At 34.8% G+C, this 19,510-nt stretch overlaps 1 pseudogene; it reads right to left on the bottom strand.

Moving 5' to 3' along the window:
* Positions 1 to 10,458: 10,458 nt before the first annotated feature.
* LOC137247344 (U6 spliceosomal RNA) lies at positions 10,459 to 10,552 on the bottom strand (annotated as a pseudogene).
* Positions 10,553 to 19,510: the final 8,958 nt, after the last annotated feature.

Below are 19,510 nucleotides of genomic sequence, written 5' to 3'. Positions count from 1 at the left end.
TGTTGTTTAACTTTTGTATTTTTTTTTGTTCTTTCTCGTCCTTTGACGATACTTATTTAAAAATTTTGTTGTTTAACTTTTGTGTTTTTTTATTCTTTCTCGTCCTTTGACGATACTTATTTTTTACAACGCAGGCCCCACGTTGGGCGCCAATTATCGTCCTCCTACTTTAGGAGGGGTTTTTAAAAAATAATAAGAATTTTGTATGGTTAGTTACAGAATGTAACATTGACACCAAACTCAAAATCCAAACTAACTTTATTTTCCACAATTGCTCTTATTTATAACTTAATTTAATATTTACAATATAAGCGTTGCATCGGATTTGCCCTTGAAAACCGATGCGTGAGAAATGGAATGTTTATTCAATGAAATGCCAGTGGCTTGAGAAATATAATATTTGTTTAGTCTGCTTACTGAAATGCCAGTGGCTTGAGAAATATAATCTTTGTTTAGTCTGCTTACTGAAATGCCAGTGGCTTGAGAAATGGAATATTTGTTTATGATTGCCATAAGGGCACTGTGGGAAGTGTTGCAGAAAGGTCCCTAACGCAATTAAAACAAAGAAGACTTCACTGCTTGAATTATGAATATCGAATTGTCTTTATTCAAATAATTCAGCCTATTTATATTAGATTATTCTAAACATATTCTTGCATATCTATTTACATTTAAGCTTACATACTTACATACATAACTACCTTAAACATACATACTTACATACCTACATACTACTCGGTACAAAATATGTACCTACATATATGAGCTGCAAATTTATGGGAAATGCTAACCTTGCAAGTTGCAGGAATGCAAATTGCTGGGATTCAAATTCGTTTGGTTGTGTGTTGTACACGTCTGTTTATTAATGGCTGTGTCAGCATTAATTCCCAAATGCATTTTTATGTGTTGATGAACATTTAGACTATTTTTGTAGCAGGTTAGAATATTAGACTGATTTAAATATTTTGGATTAAATTGAATTGTTGGCTGCTTACACTACATCTCCCTTTTTTTTAGAATGCTTATGCATTTGGGGAATGCATGAGTATTCTATTTTTGTAAATTAATTCTACTTTTGTATTTTAATGTTTGTAGGTTGAACATCTTATTCTACTAATTAAAGTCTATTTTTGTGTATTTTTATTTGCCTATTCTCTATGTTACTACTAAATTTTTGCTTATCCTCATTTCCTATTCTAGATGGGGTTAAGGTGTCATAATTTTTGTTATTAGTGTTTTCTCCTTCATCGATTTCTTCTACCTTATAGGGGATTAATGTAAAATTATTGGATTTGATTAAGCTGGTCAACACTTTTTGAATATGTATGTAATAGAAATAGGCTGCAATGACCAAAATTTGCTTTAGTGCAAGTCAAAGGACTCCACTATTCAAGCCCTACGTTTCGCTAATCTTCTTAGCTTCTTCAGGGGCAGACTGCATTTATTAAATAATAGTATAATATACCACAAACAACAACGTTGAACATGAGCTAAGAAAATTATTGTTTTCATCGATGTTTACTACTCTAAAGGGCCCTTTATATCTATTATCTAACTTATGTCCTGATTCATTTTTTACTAACACTACATCTCCTATTTTTATTTCCTTATAGTGAATATTCTTATCATAACTAATCTTTTGTTTTTCTTTAGCCTCTGTGACTAATTTAAAGGCTCTATCCTGTGCTATTTGTAACCTATATTTAATTTCTTTATCGTAAGCCTCATAATTGTACAATGGGCTTACCGTATTTTCTTGTAGAAATTCGTAAGTCTGGAGTTTTTTGCCAAAGATCAATTCGAATGGACAATAATTATGGACTGTAGATGGGGTAGTATTGTAACAGTATGCAACAGTCATCTTTGTTAATGGATATGTATGAGCGCACATATTCATTGAAAGTTCTATGACTACGTTCAACCGTGCCTAAAGTTTGGTGGTGATACGGCGTAGATGTTTTGTGCTCAATATTGAGAAGTTTACATAGTTCTTCAAACAGGCTATTTTTATATTCAGATCCCATATCCGTTATTATTGTTTTCATACTTCCATAAATTAATATGAAATTCTCGAATATGGCTCTGGCTACTGTTTTTGCATGTTTGCTTTGTATAGGAACTGCTACTAAGTATTTAGTTAAATCACATATTAGAGTGACAGCGTATTCGTTTCCATTTAATGATCTCGGTAAAGGTCCAATTGTATCTATTTTAACTGTTTCGAACGCCTTTGGTGGTGTTTCAGTTAAAATCATTGGCTCTTTTAAATTTTTATAAATTTTATTTTTATTGCAATTAACGCATTTCTTTATGTATCTTCTGATATCATTTTTCATATTTTTCCAGTAATATTTTTGTCTTATTTTATTAGTTGTACGATTGATTCCTGGGTGGCCACCATTAACAGGATCATCGTGATATTTTTGAAGAATCTTAAATTTTATCGTTTTCCGTCACATGCACAACCTCCGGAGTTAATGCAATAGTTCAATTTTTGAGAACTTTGGTACCTATTTCTTTAAATGTGTCTACCCGGGCATAATTATCTTTAAACAATTTGTCTCCTAAGGACAACTGTATTTTCTTAATTCCCAAATTGCCGGCTTTTTCCATAAGCCTGGTAAAGAATTGGCCTAAGTTAATCTTCGCCTCAACAATTTGATTTATTTCACTACAAATTTTCTTTCCTTTTTTGAAATATAATTTCGGAGGATCGAAAACGAGCTGGACTAGTCTTTTTACTTCACATTTATTAAGCGCTTCGTATATTATAGGGTTCTCTTTGTGACTTTTCTTCTCTTCATTTTTATGACTGTTATTACTGGAATTCTTTTTAGTTTGCGATCTTGTCGTTACTTTCATTATTTTACATGCCTGTACTGAAATTTCTTTCAACTCATTGATATCTATTCGTGACAGAGCGTCTGCCACGTAATTTTCTTTTCCTGCTATGTACTCCACCCCAAAGTCATACTCTTCCAAATCTAGCCTGATTCTAGTTAATTTAGATGAAGGGTTCTTCATTGAGAATAAATACGTTAAAGGTCGATGATCCGTTTTCACTGTGAAATTTCTGCCATAGCCATATGGTCTGAAATATACAATTGCCCAATGTATGGCCGCTAATTCTTTTTCGATCGTGGCTTTGTTTATTTCGCCTTTTGTAAATGATCTTGAGGCATAGGCAATGGGCAATTGTTTTCCCTCATATTCTTGGCTTAGCACAGCACCGCAAGCATAACTACTTTCGTCGGTTGTAATAAAGAACTCTTCATCAAAATTGGGGTATTGTAGGATATTTGGACTAACTAGTGCATTTTTTAGGTAATTAAAAGATTTCTCGCAGTCGTCTGTCCAATTGAAAATTACATTTTTCTTACTAAGTCCTGTTAGTATCCTGGCGTATTCCGCGAAATTTGGTATGAATCTTCTTTAATAATTACAAAATGCGACAAATCTTTTTGCTTCATCGGCATTTTTGGGAGTTGGGTAGTTTTGAACAATTTTAAATTTGCTTGGGTCTGGTAAAATTCCAGTACTTGTGCATTTATGTCCAAGATTAGTGACTTCTTGGCTGAAAAATAGGCATTTGTCCGGATGTAATTTTAAATTATATTTCCTATATGTGGAGAATACATCCCGTAAATTTTTATACTCAGTTGAGCAGAGCTCACAGAGTATATTAAGTTTGATTGGATAACGGTTGGTTGTACATATATAAAGGAATCGAGATAGATATAGACTTCCATATATCAAAATAATCAGGATCGAAAAAAAATTTGATTGAGCCATGTCCGTCCGTCCGTTAACACGATAACTTGAGTAAATTTTGAGGTATCTTGATGAAATTTGGTATGTAGATTCCTGAGCACTCATCTCAGATCGCTATTTAAAATGAACGATATCGGACTATAACCACGCCCACTTTTTCGATATCGAAAATTTCGAAAAACCGAAAAAGTGCGATAATTCATTACAAAAGACAGATAAAGCGACGAGACTTGGTAGATGAGTTGAACTTATGACGCAGAATAGAAAATTAGTAAAATTTTGGACAATGGGCGTGGCACCGCCCACTTTTAAAAGAAGGTAATTTAGAAGTTTTGCAAGCTGTAATTTGGCAGCCGTTGAAGATATCATGATGAACTTTGGCAGGAACGTTACTGCTATTACTATATGTACGCTCAATAAAAATTAGCAAAATCGGAGAAGGACCACGCCTACTTTAAAAAAAATTTTTTTTTAAAGTAAAATTTTAACAAAAAATTTAATATCTTTACAGTATATAAGTAAATTATGTCAACATTCAACTCCAGTAATGATATGGTGCAACAAAATACAAAAATAAAAGAAAATTTCAAAATGGGCGTGGCTCCGCCCTTTTTCATTTAATTTGTCTAGGATACTTTTAACGCCATAATTCGAACAAAAACTAACCAATCCTTTTGAAATTTGGTAGGGGCATAGATTTTATAACGTTTACTGTTTTCTGTGAAAATGGGCGAAATCGGTTGATGCCACTCCCAGTTTTTATACACAGTCGTCCGTCTGTCCTTCCGCATGGCCGTTAACACGATAACTTGAGCAAAAATCGGCATATCTTTAATGAACTTAGTCCACGTGCTTACTTGAACTCACTTTATCTTGGTATGAAAAATGAACGAAATCCGACTATGACCACGCCCACTTTTTCGATATCGAAAATTACGAAAAATGAAAAAAATGCCATAATTCTATACCAAATACGAAAAAAGGGATGAAACATGGTAAGGTAATTGGATTGTTTTATTGACGCGAAATATAACTTTAGAAAACCCTACCATATTAAGTAGAAGAAAATTAAAAAAGTTCTGCAGGGCGAAATAAAAAACCCTTAAAATCTTGGCAGGTACTACATATATAAATAAATTAGCGGTATCCAACAGATTATGTTCTCGGTCACCCTGGTCCACATTTTGGTCGATATCTGGAAAATGCCTTCACATATACAACTACCACCACTCACTTTTAAAACTCTCATTAATACCTTTAATTTGATACCCATATCGTACAAACTTATTCTAGAGTCACCCCTGGTCCACCTTTATGGCGATATCTCAAAAAGGCGTCCACCTATAGAACTAAGTCCCACGCCCTTTTAAAATACTCATTAAAACCTTTCATTTGATACCCATATCGTACAAACAAAGTCTAGAGTGACCCCTGGTCCACCTTTATTGCGATACCTCGAAAAGGCGTACACCTATAGAACTAAGGCACACTCCCTTTTAAAATACTCATTAACACCTTTCTTTTGATACCCATATTGTACAAACAAATTCTAGGGTCACCCCTGGTCCACCTTTATGGCGATATCTCGAAACGGCGTCCACCTATGGAACTAAGGATTACTCCCTTTTAAAATACTCATTAACACCTTTCATTTGATACCCATATCGTACAAACGCATTCTAGAGTCACCCCTGGTCCACCTTTATGGCGATATCTCGAAACGGCGTCCACCTATGGAACTAAGGATTACTCCCTTTTAAAATACTCATTAACACCTTTCATTTGATACCCATATCGTACAAACGCATTCTAGAGTCACCCCTGGTCCACCTTTATGGCGATATCTCGAAACGGCATCCACCTATAGAACTAAGGCCCACTCCCTTTTAAAATACTCATTAACACCATTCGTTTGATGCCCATATTTAACAAACAAATTCTAGGGTCACCCCTGGTCCACCTTTATGGCGATATCTCGAAACGGCGTCCACCTATGGAACTAAGGATTACTCCCTTTTAAAATACTCATTAACACCTTTCATTTGATACCCATATCGTACAAACACATTCTAGAGTCACCCCTGGTCCACCTTTATGGCGATATCTCGAAAAGGCGACCACCTATACAACAACCACCACTCCCTTTTAAAACCCTCATTAATACCTATAATTTGATACCCATATCGTACAAACACATTCTAGAGTCACCCCTGGTCCACCTTTGTGGCGATATCTCGAAACGGCGTCCACCTATGGAACTAAGGATTACTCCCTTTTAAAATACTCATTAACACCTTTCATTTGATACCCATATCGTACAAACGCATTCTAGAGTCAACCCTGATCCACCTTTATGACTATATCCCTAAATGGCGTCCACCTATAGAACTATGGCCCACTTCCTCATAAAATACTCTTTAATGCCTTTCATTTGATACACATGTCATACAAACATATTCCAGGTTTTCCCTCGGTTCATTTTCCTACATGGTTATTTTCCCTTATGTTGTCACCATAGCTCTCAACTGAGTATGTAATGTTCGGTTACACCCGAACTTAACCTTCCTTACTTGTTAATCATATGTTTTTCAGAGCATCCCAACACCACTAAATCGTCCATGTACAAGAATGCTTGTGATGGTTTTAGACCTGCGAATGCCAATGTCATCATCCTCTGGAATGAGTTTGGCGCTACTTTGAGGCCATAAGGTAATCTCTTGAACCGATAAGTACCGTTGTCTGCTGTAAAGGATGTTATATCTCTTGATTCTGGGTTGAGTTCTATTTGGTGAAATCCTGACATTAAATCTAGGCATGAGAAATATTTTGCTCTTCCCAATTGATCCAGAATATCTATTCTAGGCAAAGGGAATTTATCAGCCGTTAATTTTTTATTTATTTGTCTGAAATCGACCACCAATCTCCACCTTTTTCTTCTTTGCCCGGAAGAGATTTTTTAGGTACTAATAGAATAGGGCTGTTGTACTCTGAGGTTGATGGTTCAATAATATCATCTTGAATTAGTTTATTTACTTGTTTATTTATTTCATTCTTATGTGCTTGGGGTAGTCTATAATTTTTAATGTACACAGGAGTGTTATCCTTCAGATGCAACTTTTGTTTGTAGAAGTTGTTGGTCGTAATTGGTTCTGTTTCTAATGAGAATATATCAATGAATTCTGAGCATAATGTGTTGAGTGATTTACTAGCGAATGGTGGGAAATTTTTATTTAATCTTTCTAACTTTTCTTTACTATTATCTTTACATTGAGGTGTATTTTCAATTATTACATAATCCTCTAAACTTTCTGTTTTGATGTCATAATCTTGAATGATTGCATGTTTATCTGTTGTATTTATGATTCTGATTAAAGCTTGATTTGAGTTTACTATAGTGTTGGCTACAAAAATGCCCTTAGTCAAGTCTTGATGAGGCACTAATAGTTCCTTATTGTGACTATTGATATGAACCTGTCTAACTACTTCAGCTCTAGCGGGTATTGTAATGCTATTAATTGTTGGTTTATTTGTCATTTGTATAACTATATCTTCTGGGTAGTCATATGGTCTTAATATTAGGCTGTCCCCAATCTTATTATAATGTAATATGCAATTATATTTTTTAATGAAGTCGAGTCCCAAAATTCCATCACATGGGATTGGGAAATTGTCTTCTACTATGTGAAACTTATGTCGTATTAAAAGACTATCATCTGTTAGATCTGCTTTTACTGTTCCAAGTGTGCTTGTTATGCCTCGGCCTATACCTTTTAAATCTGTGATTTGTGAATTGTTTATTGTGACATTACTGTCAATTTGACCCTTCTTTATTATTGAGATATCCGCTCCTGTATCTATCAGGAACGTCGAAGTTGACTTATTTAGGGTAGTATTGGAAGATATGTAGCTGTTTAGATGCAAGTTGAATGTGCATACTTTATTACCGTTAGAATTTACTGTTGGGGTGGAGTTGGCTGGTTTTCCTGTTGGTTTATATTACGGAGGTTCCTTGTGTTACCCTGATTGGATGATCTTGACTGACCTCCAAAATTACGTCTTTGGATATTATTATTTTGTCTATTATTATTGTTGTTGCTATATCTGTTAGTGTTACCGTAATATCTTCGGTTTTGGTTACTTCTGTAATTATTATTTTGGTAGCTTCTTCGGAAGTTACCTCGGTAATTACCTTGCGAGCGCGTCAAGCGTAACACTGTATTTGGGTTACCCGTGACTTCAGTACAGCTATTCGTGAATCTTGAAATAGCCTCGTTCATAGATTTGAACGTTCCTGCCTGCATTATTAGTTTTACTCTTTCGTTAGCCGAGTTTTTACACATGGCTTTTACAGCTGATTGTGTGGCATATTTGGTTGCCACATCAGGTGCAAGTCCGTCTGATATGTAAGCACCTTCTAACGATTTTGTTAATTTTTCTATTTCTGCAGTGTACTGGTTAGCTGTTTTACTGCGCTGTTAAATGTTTAGGAGTTTTGCTGTCAAAACCTCTACAGATTCACCTTTAATTGCTGAACTCAACTTTTGCCTTATTTCTAGTATTGAGTTTTCGGTGCTCAAAAGGTTTCTAGCTGTTCCCTTGAGCTTTGTTTTTATCATGGAGACTGCTATGGTCTCGTGAGTATCCTTAATTTATTCTAGGATATCCAGTGCATCTAAGAAGCTATGTAAGTTCTCATGTTTACCATCAAACTCAGGCAGGATTGACGAAGCCGTTTCTACTGTGGTTTGAGCCATTTTGTCTTTTCTTGTTTGGTAGTTTGGCGTCTCTGATAAACTTTCTTTTTGTTCCTGTTTTTCTTCTTCTTTTTGTTCTACTTTTGATTCTTCTTCTAAATCAGATGCTGACTCCAGAAGGAATGTGTTATAGTCTATTTCTATTTCTTTCTTAAAACTCGTTGGTACTATGAAGTCAATATCATATCTTGCCAGTGAGGACACCAATTTGTCTCTAATGCTGGAAAAAATTTGATATGCTTGGTCTTTTCGATTGCTGTCGAGTTTACCATTTAACTGTTGAATTATTTTTCCTATTTTGTTAAACGATTCAACTATTATTTTAAGATGCTTTACTACTGTTTCTGCCTTAATTTTTGTATTTTTATTAATACATTTGTAAGATTTTTCTCCTATCGTTTTTTCTTCTATGAGTAGTTTAACGATATCTTCCCATTTGCCCATTGGGGATGGCAGTTTAAATTTTGTTAAGCCTTATCTAAACCGTCTGCGCGGCTAGCATATCGCTTTTTTTAGGAATTTATTATGGATTGAGTAGAGTTTCAGAAACAAACTTATGCAACTGACTACGCAAATTATTAGAAGCATGATTTTGATAGTATCTAGTGCTTCAGTTTGGTCTACTACTTGGACTGAGTTTACAACGTTTGCCGTTGGTTTTTCTATTTTCGATTCTTGGCCTCCCATCGTAAAAAAATAATATGAAGACAAAAAATTTTTGGTTTAAAAAAATTTTTGTTTTTGTTTTTTTTTAATATATTTTTTTTAATATACTAGTCCGGCCACCGTGGTGTGATGGTAGCGTGCTCCGCCTATCACACCGTATGCCCTGGGTTCAACTCCCGGGCAAAGCAACATCAAAATTTTAGAAATAAGATTTTTCAATTAGAAGAAAATTTTTCTAAGCGGGGTCACCCCTCGGCAGTGTCTGGCAAGCGCTCCGATTGTATTTCTGCCATGAAAAGCTCTCAGTGAAAACTCATCTGCCTTGCAGATGCCGTTCGGAGTCGGCATAAAACATGTAGGTCCCGTCCGGCCAATTTGTAGGGAAAAATTAAGAGGAGCACGACGCAAATTGGAAGAGAAGCTTGGCCTTAGATCTCTTCGGAGGTTATCGCGCCTTACATTTATTTTTTATTTAGTCCTCTCTTCCCATAAATTTGACCTTGCTTGTGCGTTTCGTACGTTCCAAATAGTTGGTTCTCTAGGCATATCGATAAGTTTCCACCACCATTTCAAAAATACTAGCTGTTTTTCTTCATCTACAACTTTGATTTCATTTTTAAGGTCCTCAAGTGGGCCTTTTACATAAGTTTTACTCTTTCTTGGTCTTTCCATAATTTAAAATTAATAGTTTTACAAAATTATACTTTTTTTTTTTCAACACCCTAATATTTACATTGTTGGATTCGGTTTTTTATGTTTGTAACTATTGTTTCTTAATTCCTTAATTTCTTTTTTTAGTTGAATTTTCTCTGCCTGATTAGTGCTTAAGTTGATTTTCGTATGCCAAATTGCTCTCCTCCTCTTTTTCTTTTTAATTTGACCGGCTTTGGAACTTTAGGTTCCTCAATTTTTTGAATTTTGTTCCTCTTTCTATACTCTTCAATTGTTATTGGCTTAGGGCCTTGGTTTATTTTCTCGGGTGTTTTCTTTTCACCTTCTAGGAAATTTAAATTTTGTCTAGCTAGTTTATAAAAAATTTGGTCAAACTGACTTTGATTTTGTATGTCCTCTTCTGGGAACATAATTCAATAAGCAGTAAAAAATTTTTTTTTTTACAGCAAAAATATAATTTTTGCTTGTCAATAGGCAGCCGCTAGGTTGCCCGAATATTTTTTTTTTAAACTAATGGTTAAAGAAATGACCTCATACTTAAGCTAGTGTATTTATTATACTTATAATTATCATGCTCCTCTTGTTTATCACCATTGAAAATGTGGTACGCTTCACGAGATCAGTGTCATTCTTGCTCTGGGGCTATGCTAATATCGTTCCAATTTTAATGTATTTTCCGTTGAAGTAATTGCCACAATATGCTAATCTACGTGTATTTTCCGTTGAAGTAATTGCCACAATATGCTAATCTTCGTGTATTTTCCGTTGAAGTAATTGCCACAATATGCTAATCTTTGTGTATTTTCCGTTGACGTAATTGCCACAATATGCCAATCTTCGTGTATTTTCCGTTGACGTAATTGCCACAACATGCTAATCTTCGTGTATTTTCCGTTGACGTAATTGCCACAATATGCTAATCTTCGTGTATTTTCCGTTGAAGTAATTGCCTCAATTTTTATTATTGGTGCCCGACTTTAACACCTTCTCTTTCTTTTTTCTTTTTACAAGGCTTAGGCTGTAATCAGCCAGAAAAATCCTGCCGGCTATGACATTAGGCTGAAAAATCAGCCAGTAGCATCATAGGCAGGATTGCCATGTAGAAAGGTCCCTAACGCAATTAAAACAAAGAAGACTTCACTGCTTGAATTATGAATGTCGAATTGTCTTTATTCAAATAATTCAGCCTATTTATATTAGATTATTCTAAACATATTCTTACATATCTATTTACATTTAAGCTTACATACTTACATACATAACTACCTTAAACATACATACTTGCATACCTACATACTACTCGGTACAAAATATGTACCTACATATATGAGCTGCAAATTTATGCGAAATGCTAACCTTGCAAGTTGCAGGAATGCAAATTGCTGGGATTCAAATTCGTTTGGTTGTGTGTTGTACACGTCTGTTTATTAATGGCTGTGTCAGCATTAATTCTCAAATGCATTTTTATGTGTTGATGAATATTTAGACAATTTTTGTAGCAGGTTAGAATATTAGACTGATTTAAATATTTTGGATTAAATTGAATTGTTGGCTGCTTACACTACAGTGTACTGTTAACTTGCATTTGTATATGCATAAGACTGCATTATGTGTAAAAGCGTATTCTGGTATATGCATAAGAATGCATTGTGACTAAAGCGTATTCTGGTAATACAACACCAGTCCGTTACGAGTGGTGAGTAACTCGCTGGAAATCAAAAAATGTATGCCGAATGTTTTCTATGAGAGACATTTTTGAATTGTCTTCCATTTATCCATGCGGTGTAGGCACCTTATGCAAATGTGATTTTTCGAAAGAGACTTAATTAAATACAGTCGAAAAAATACCCACGAAAATGTATAGAAGATATTTTATGCACATCTCGCGCAAAAAAAACCAGCAACTATCTCATAGAAAACATCGACCAAATGGCTACAAGTAACGAGTGAAGTCTCTTATTATATTTATCCTCTTTGGTGCTAGCTCGACCATCTCGGGATCGATTAATATGACCACATTAAACCTTCTAGATCATAACGCCCCCCTCCCCACACACTAGTTCCATGACGCACTTGGGGTCGCCAAAACCTTCGCCAGCTAAATATGTGTTTGATACATTCATATTAGTAACAGGATTCCCCTCGCGTAGGTGAGGTTGACAATTGGGTTGTGGAAGCTTTGAAGCTATAAAGCTTTGTATTGCTCTTATCACCCTTTGAATTCTTTTATAAGTAATTAATCGTAATGATAGCTTCTTCAACTGATTACATTCTTAAAAATATTTATTTTATTAACCATTTTTTTCCATTTTTATTGGTTTTTGTTTTTTATGGTATAAAATCCCGGAGGTGAAGAATTGAGGCAGTATTTATTGGTTTGAAATTCGTTTCCGACATAAATTCTATGACATCTCTAGTGTATAAATATATAATAAAATCTATGCGTTATTTCTTACTTTATAATTAAAATTAAAAAGCAATGGCGATGATACGTCGTGACTCTTGTGAGACTACTGACTTTGGTAGCTCCTAACATTGCGGTGATAATAGGTTTAAATATTTTTAATAACAATAAATGTTAACACAATGAAAAGCCAGTGTTGCCAAAGCCTACTCAAAGACGCCGTTAAACTGTGACTGGAAAACTGCCTTACGGCTTTCCTAATAAAGAATGCGGGTGCCTAAATGTTTTCGAAAGTGAGTTATTTATAAAGGCGAACTTGTCTTTCAAATGCGAACTTATTTCTGCAAAAATAATTGTGAGTTTACAAATAGATATAAAGGTATATTGGTTTTCAATTAAAACTTTTGCCGTATCTATACAAATTTTCCAAAAATCCTACAAAATTACAGCAGTATCTATACTCAAGTGAAATTACAAAATGTTTCCTAGTTAAAAACATCGTGTCTCAGATACTGCTTTACTTGCTACTATTCTTAGCATTTTTATGAGCACATTGCTATTATAAATGGCGTTATCTACATTCAAAGATCTGGATACTGCTCCTGAATAAGTTTTGTAACAAATTTTGCAGATAAGCTGATAAACCGGGTCACGGGAGTCGTATATGGGTCATTATTTTACAAATCGTACGGATTTGTAGAAAAAAACTTTCACTTTTTAAAAGACACCAAATTTATTTGTTGGAATCTTTTCGCAATTTAAGTCAACACATATATCAGGATTTCCTCGAAAAAAATTTTTTTCAGAGATCTGCATGGGCTCAGATTCGATGGGTATGCAAACTTTCCCACATTCAAAATGCTAAATATTTGGTTCCACTCGTCGTATTTTCTTCATTTTTGTTTTATTTTGAAGGCAATAATATTTACTTTATAACTGCGTTAATAAAATATTTAATTATAAAAAATCAAAATAATGAATTAAAAATGAATTTTTTAAATATTTATTACATACTGTTTTCCCCCACGAATATTTTCGAAAAATATATATAATATGCGATACACTTTCATCTAAAGACCCTTTTTATTTTAAGTTGGACAATATTGTGGTTCAAAAGATATTAACTCATTTCTGACCTGACCTCGAGCAACCTGCTTACATTTACTTGCAGCAGGTTCGTGCTACAATTGTATACAGCCAACGCCTGCCTGTGTTTGCATGCATGGTCAACTTAACAACAACATACACACATATATATGAATATGTGCTTGTAAACAAACCTTCTAATCACTTAGCAGGTAGCTAGTTTTACGAAATTATTATTTATGTCAGAATTAGTATAAGTAGATGTAAGATTGTAAATAGAAAACAGAATTAAATTTAATTTCAACGTAGAAACATCGTTCATTTCCTTATTCAGATAGTTCTTGTTTTATTATTGCGAGTTTTAAGTAAATATTATTAGGAAAATGCCGAAAGTTAAATGTTTTAATCCATTTGATTTGTCTTCGCACCCAAACACAAAAACTACGGGACTCTGAAATGCTAAAAAGGAAAAGATGTTACGCGTTCAATGTTCCAACATTAAATCTTCCTTTATTAAATAAATTCTTGTCTTTTATAGTAATTTACTTAACCTATACATTCATAAATATCTTAATACTAATAACTAAAAATAAGTACATAGGAAATGGGGTATGCATACATGTACGTTTGTATACAGTCTTTGTATACATGTAGTTTTGTATGCATAACTCCATACATGTAGGTTTGTACATGTTGTTTAGCAACGTCAGCAGATCAATTTGAGTATTTTGGTTATTTCCCATAATGGGTTGTATGTTTGTATGTATAAGCAAAATTTATTAGCTGTGAACGGATAAGGAGTCTCATATTCGGCATTCCATTGATGTTAGCTAACCGTCTGGGTTAGTTCAATAATTTATGTTGGAAAATATTGTAATATGATTATTACTAAAATATATTTGGAGTTCATGATGCTTAATGCCGCAAGTGTGTTACAGTGGGTGTGACGTATAATGCTACCATACAGTGGGTATGACGTATAATGCTACAACTCTGAGAAACCTAAAAAAAAAACCACTTATTGACGCTGGATATTCCTGTAACAAAAAAAGCGATGGAACAACGAATTTGCAACAAATGCCGACTTAAGCAATTTAAAATCAACAAAGATAATAATGTTTGTATATACTTGCACATATATTAATTGAATATACAAATTTTGAAAAAATATATTAGGGGGACTCATGTAACCGTAAAAATGCCTTATAAAGTGTGTAAACGTATAAATTTATCTATTGCGTAAACGAGCTGTCAAATTTTGTATGACAAATCATTTACACAATTTGTATAAATTTACGCGCACATTTCATTGTGTAAACGCGGTAAACTCAAAGGAATGCAACCTTGCAGGCATTACAGCAGGCATTTTCATCAGAAATATCCAACATCAGCAAGTCATTTACAAGTATATCTTAGTAAAGAAGTTTTAGTTTTGTTTTTCACTTAATCTTGTCATTTTTTAATTTGTATAACAATCAAAAAAAAGTTTTTTTTGCCAATAATACAACTGATAAACAATTAAGTTTATCAATAATATTACTAGGCGCGTTCATATAACAGCGTGTGTAAATGGATATAATTTTACACCTTATAAGTTTATATGCTTTCATGAGTCCCCCTATTAAGTTATGAGATAATTATTATGAAATATGTATAAATTTAAATGAAATGAAAAATTATTGTTAAGTTGGTGTTAACAGTTTGTAGTAATTAATTAGTACATCAGTTGCCGTCTTCAAGACTGAGTTTTTTATTTTTGTAAAATTGATATTGTATAAGTTTGTTTATATATTAGACCGAATACGTTCAATAAACGTTGCTCATTTTCTACTTATAATAATACAAAAATAACTTGTAAAATCTTATTTACAAAAATTAGTGTTATAATTTATAATAATTTATAATTTATTATAAATTATTAATCCTATATTATTAGATAATATTAAATTCTATTTTCGAATACGAAGTTTTTTATATTGTTACATGTACTATCTAAACACACATACATATGTACATATTTTCTTACGACGGGTTTGAAGTGTGCATTCCCGATTTATTCTCAAAAATATATGTAAATACATTTTAAAAATAACTAAAAAAAATAGAAACTGTTTTTTTATTTGTATTCTATGGCCTATTGTACTACAATATTGATTTGGTAAAACACAAATACTAGCTACCTGCTAAGTGATTAGTAGGTTTGTTTGCAAGTACATATACATATGTATGTATGTTGTAGTTAAGTTGCATACACAGGCAGGCGTTGGCTGTATAAGTTAACATAACAAACAGTTTAGAACCAGAAATTCATTCTCTCACGCTGATACAAAGTATCCAGTCCAATTATACACGCGCAATCGCCAAAAGTGCTGACTGCATGTCTGGATACCAGATATCTTGAATCAAGGCCATCTTTTCCGAGCTGCGGCGCAACAACGAATATTCGCCAAGCAGTGACGCGACAGCGAAGATCAGGGTATATAATTAAGTATATTTCCAAATTGTAAATCAGTTCTATTTGTGACATTAAATAAAAATCATACGGCTCCCTGCCGTAGAAAAAAATATTTTTTTTTAAATAATTTAGTTCGTTCTAAATTAACTGACGCCCAACGTCAAAGGGTCTAGTCGTGAAGTAAAAAGTGCATAAGTCTCTCCAAAGAGGCTCGCCGTTACCATCGGACCAAGGACCAAGAACTCACCCCCTTACCCACGCTATTGGAAGGGGCAGCAAGCGAGCATGACAGAGTGGAATAGCAGATCCCTAGTACCCGGAAGGAAAAAAGGAAGAAATGGAAAATCCATGCTTGCTGTGTTGCTGTAAGATTTAGTTTAAAATTATTTAAGTACAATTATTTTTAAAAGAAAAAATAAGTTTTAAGAACAAGTTAATATCTTAGTGAATAAATATTTCAAATTTGAGGAAGAAAGTGAGAATGCAATTCTAAAAGAAAAGAAAAGAAGTTTTAAGAACAAGTTAATATTTTAGTGAATAAATATTTCAAATTCGAGGAAAAAAGTGAGACTACAATTCTAGAAGGAAAGGAAATAAGATTTAAGATAAGATTAATATTTTAGATTTTAAAATTTTCATTAGAATTTTTGAACAAAATAAGAGCTCGTACAGCTCATAATAAAAACCAAGCTCCGATAATAATATTAAAAACAACTCTGCGATTCACCACAAAAGGGACCCTCCAGAGATTGATAAAATAAATAAAATTCCACCAATCACTACATAGAATAAAATCAAATCAAAATGGCCCAAAAAAACGTGCTACGACCACCTTTGTTGGGTAATATAGGTGCACCTGCAGCAGGGGCACCAGCACAACCACCACCTCAGCTGCAACCAGCTGGCATTCCCCAATTGGTGAATTCCTCCCCTGAGTTTAGGAACCTTATAAAGGATCTCATGACTGAAATTCTCGTAACAGACGAAAATAATATAGTTAGGAGCGTACTTCTTCCTACACAACAACCCTTAACGGACATGGAAAAAGTGCTTGGCGTTGTGAGTTCCCTGCGCGAATTCAGTGGCAACCCAGCAGATTTCAGTAGCTGGAAAAAAGTGTTGAGCGAATCCTGAAGATTTATGAACCAAGCATAGGTTCACCTAAGTTCTTTGGCATCTTAGCGTAATTCGCAACAAAATTGTAGGCAGTGCGGACGCTGCACTCGAATCCTATAACACCCCTTTAAATTGGAAAGCAATTTCCCAGTGCCTCACAGCACACTATGCTGACAAACGGGACTTAAGCACCCTAGAGTACCAGATGACTTGTTTAGTCCAAAACAGGAAATCGGCACAGGAATTCTACGCGGAGGTGTATTCCCGCCTTTCGCTAATACTCAACAAGGTATGCTGCATGGATATTAGCGGGGAGGCCATGCGTGTCTTCACGCGTACATTCCGTGACAAGACACTATATACCTTTGTTCGAGGACTATCAGGTGAAGCAAGTTCAAGCAAGTTTCCTTGGACTCCCGTTAGAGGATATTGATGACACTATGTGATCGGTCGCAGCTATTAGGTGGGGCGAAGCACTGCTACAACAACAACAACAACAGGACTATCAGGTGAACTGTCCAGACCCCTCGGAATGAAAGAACCGTCAGATTTACCCGAAGCCTTACATTTATGCATTGAACTGGAGAGCCAGAACATCAGAGCTGCTCACGCGAACAGCCAGTGCACTTTACCCAGAAGAAAAATGCTACATGCAGCATATTTTTTTTGTTTGTTTTTTCGTTTTTTTTTAGCATCCAATTTGTTTTGTCAACTGTATACATAGAATACATCTAACAAATTTTTGGTTTTTTTAAAGTAATTCCTAATTAATTAAACTTAATAAACTTGATGGGCATGGATGGATTGCTTTCAGTAGTACATACATTTTTTTAAGAATTTATTAATACCGCTTAATAACTTGGTGGGCATGGATGGATTGCTCTTGTACTGCAACCATTTTTTTTAAGAATTAATCAGTGTTGAAGATCTGTGATTGACCTTCTTTTCAGGCGCGTGAAATTAATTGGTCTTGCTGACAGGGATAGAATGAATGGGTTGGGGTGAGTTAGAAGCCCCGTGTTGTATGAAATAGCATACTTTTTGATTTCTTCAGCTATTGTTGGGACCTTTAGATCTCGGTGTAGCTGGTTGTTAGTCACATAGTAGGGTGCGTTTACAATCATTCAAATGGTTTTCGATTGGAATCTTTGGAGAATTTCTATGTTCGAGTTTGCTGCAGTTCCCCACAGTTGTATTCCATATGTCCAAATGGGTTTTATGATAGCTGAGTAAAGCAGGACTTTGTTATCAACTGATAATTGTGAATTTCGGTTCATAAGCCACTACAGATTACTTAGTTTGATACTAAGGGCTTTTCTTTTGTTGAATATGTGGGTCCTCCAAGTTAATTTTTTGTCCAGGTGCATACCAAGGTACTTTGTTTCGTCGCTTTGTGGTAGATTAATATCGTTGAGTTTAACGGATGGGCAAGTGTTACGTCTGGTAGTAAACGTCACTTGAACGGATTTTGATTCATTGGATTTGATCCTCCATTCTTTCATTAACTTCCTTGGAGCTTGAGTGAAGCCACGCTAGGGTTAGGATCAGCGGCCGGCACCGCAGTGTCATCGGCAAACGTCCCTATAGTGACGCCTTCTGTTATTGGGAGGTCATACGTGTAAAGCAGATAAAGTATTGGGCCCATTACACTGCCTTGCGGGACGCCTGCTAAGCACTCATAAAGGGCAGTCTGCTCCACACCTTGTTTAACGAAGAAATAACGATCTTTTAGATATGATTTTATAAATAATAAGTAGTTTATAGGGAGGGTGTATTTTGCTTTATAGAGAAGTCCGTCATGCCATAAGCGATCAAAAGCTTGTGAAATATCTAGAAAAGCAGCTGTGCAGTATTTTTTCTTCTCAAATGCGTCGTATATTTGCTCGGTGAGTCTGTGGACCTCCTCAATTGTTCCGTGCCCTCTTCTGAAGCCAAACTGGTGATTGGGTATGATTTTACGCTCTTCTAATATGGGCAAGAGTATTTTAAGGAAGAGAACTTCCATGAATTGAGACGATAGGCAGCAGACTAATAGGTCTGTAAGATGCAACTGTATCAGCTGGCTTACCGGGTTTCATAATCATTTTCATCTTCGACTCTTTCCACTGTGGTGGTATGAATTGAGTTTTTATGCACTGCATTAAACAATTGTGTCAAGAATTGTATGCCTTCGTGGGGTAAATTTTTTAGAATAGTGCCATTGATAAGGTCGTAGCCCGGAGCTTTTTTTGGCTTGAGTTTTGCAATTACGGTTTTTACCTCCGATATTGAGAATTTTTTATGGGTGTGTCAATTTGATATGGACGACATAAGGTAGTTTCCACTTCCTTAGTTATTCTTAGTGGGGGTTCAATATAATGCGGGGTGAATACTAGTTTTAGGTGGCGTGCGAAACTATTTCCTTTTTCAACATCACTTTTTGCCCATTCGTATAGGTGCAGTTGAGATAATTGGCCTCTTAAGCTTCCTAGTCGCTTTCCAAAGGGAGTAATCAGTTGCGGTTGTTGCATCAATAATATTGAGGTATAGTTGAATTTCCACCGTGGTGTGATGGTAGCGTGCTCCGCCTACCACACCGTATGCCGT

Source organism: Eurosta solidaginis, chromosome 3 (genome assembly GCF_040869045.1).
Source record: "Eurosta solidaginis isolate ZX-2024a chromosome 3, ASM4086904v1, whole genome shotgun sequence".
NCBI lineage: Eukaryota > Metazoa > Arthropoda > Insecta > Diptera > Tephritidae > Eurosta > Eurosta solidaginis.
This window is presented reverse-complemented; position numbering and strand designations above follow the sequence as displayed.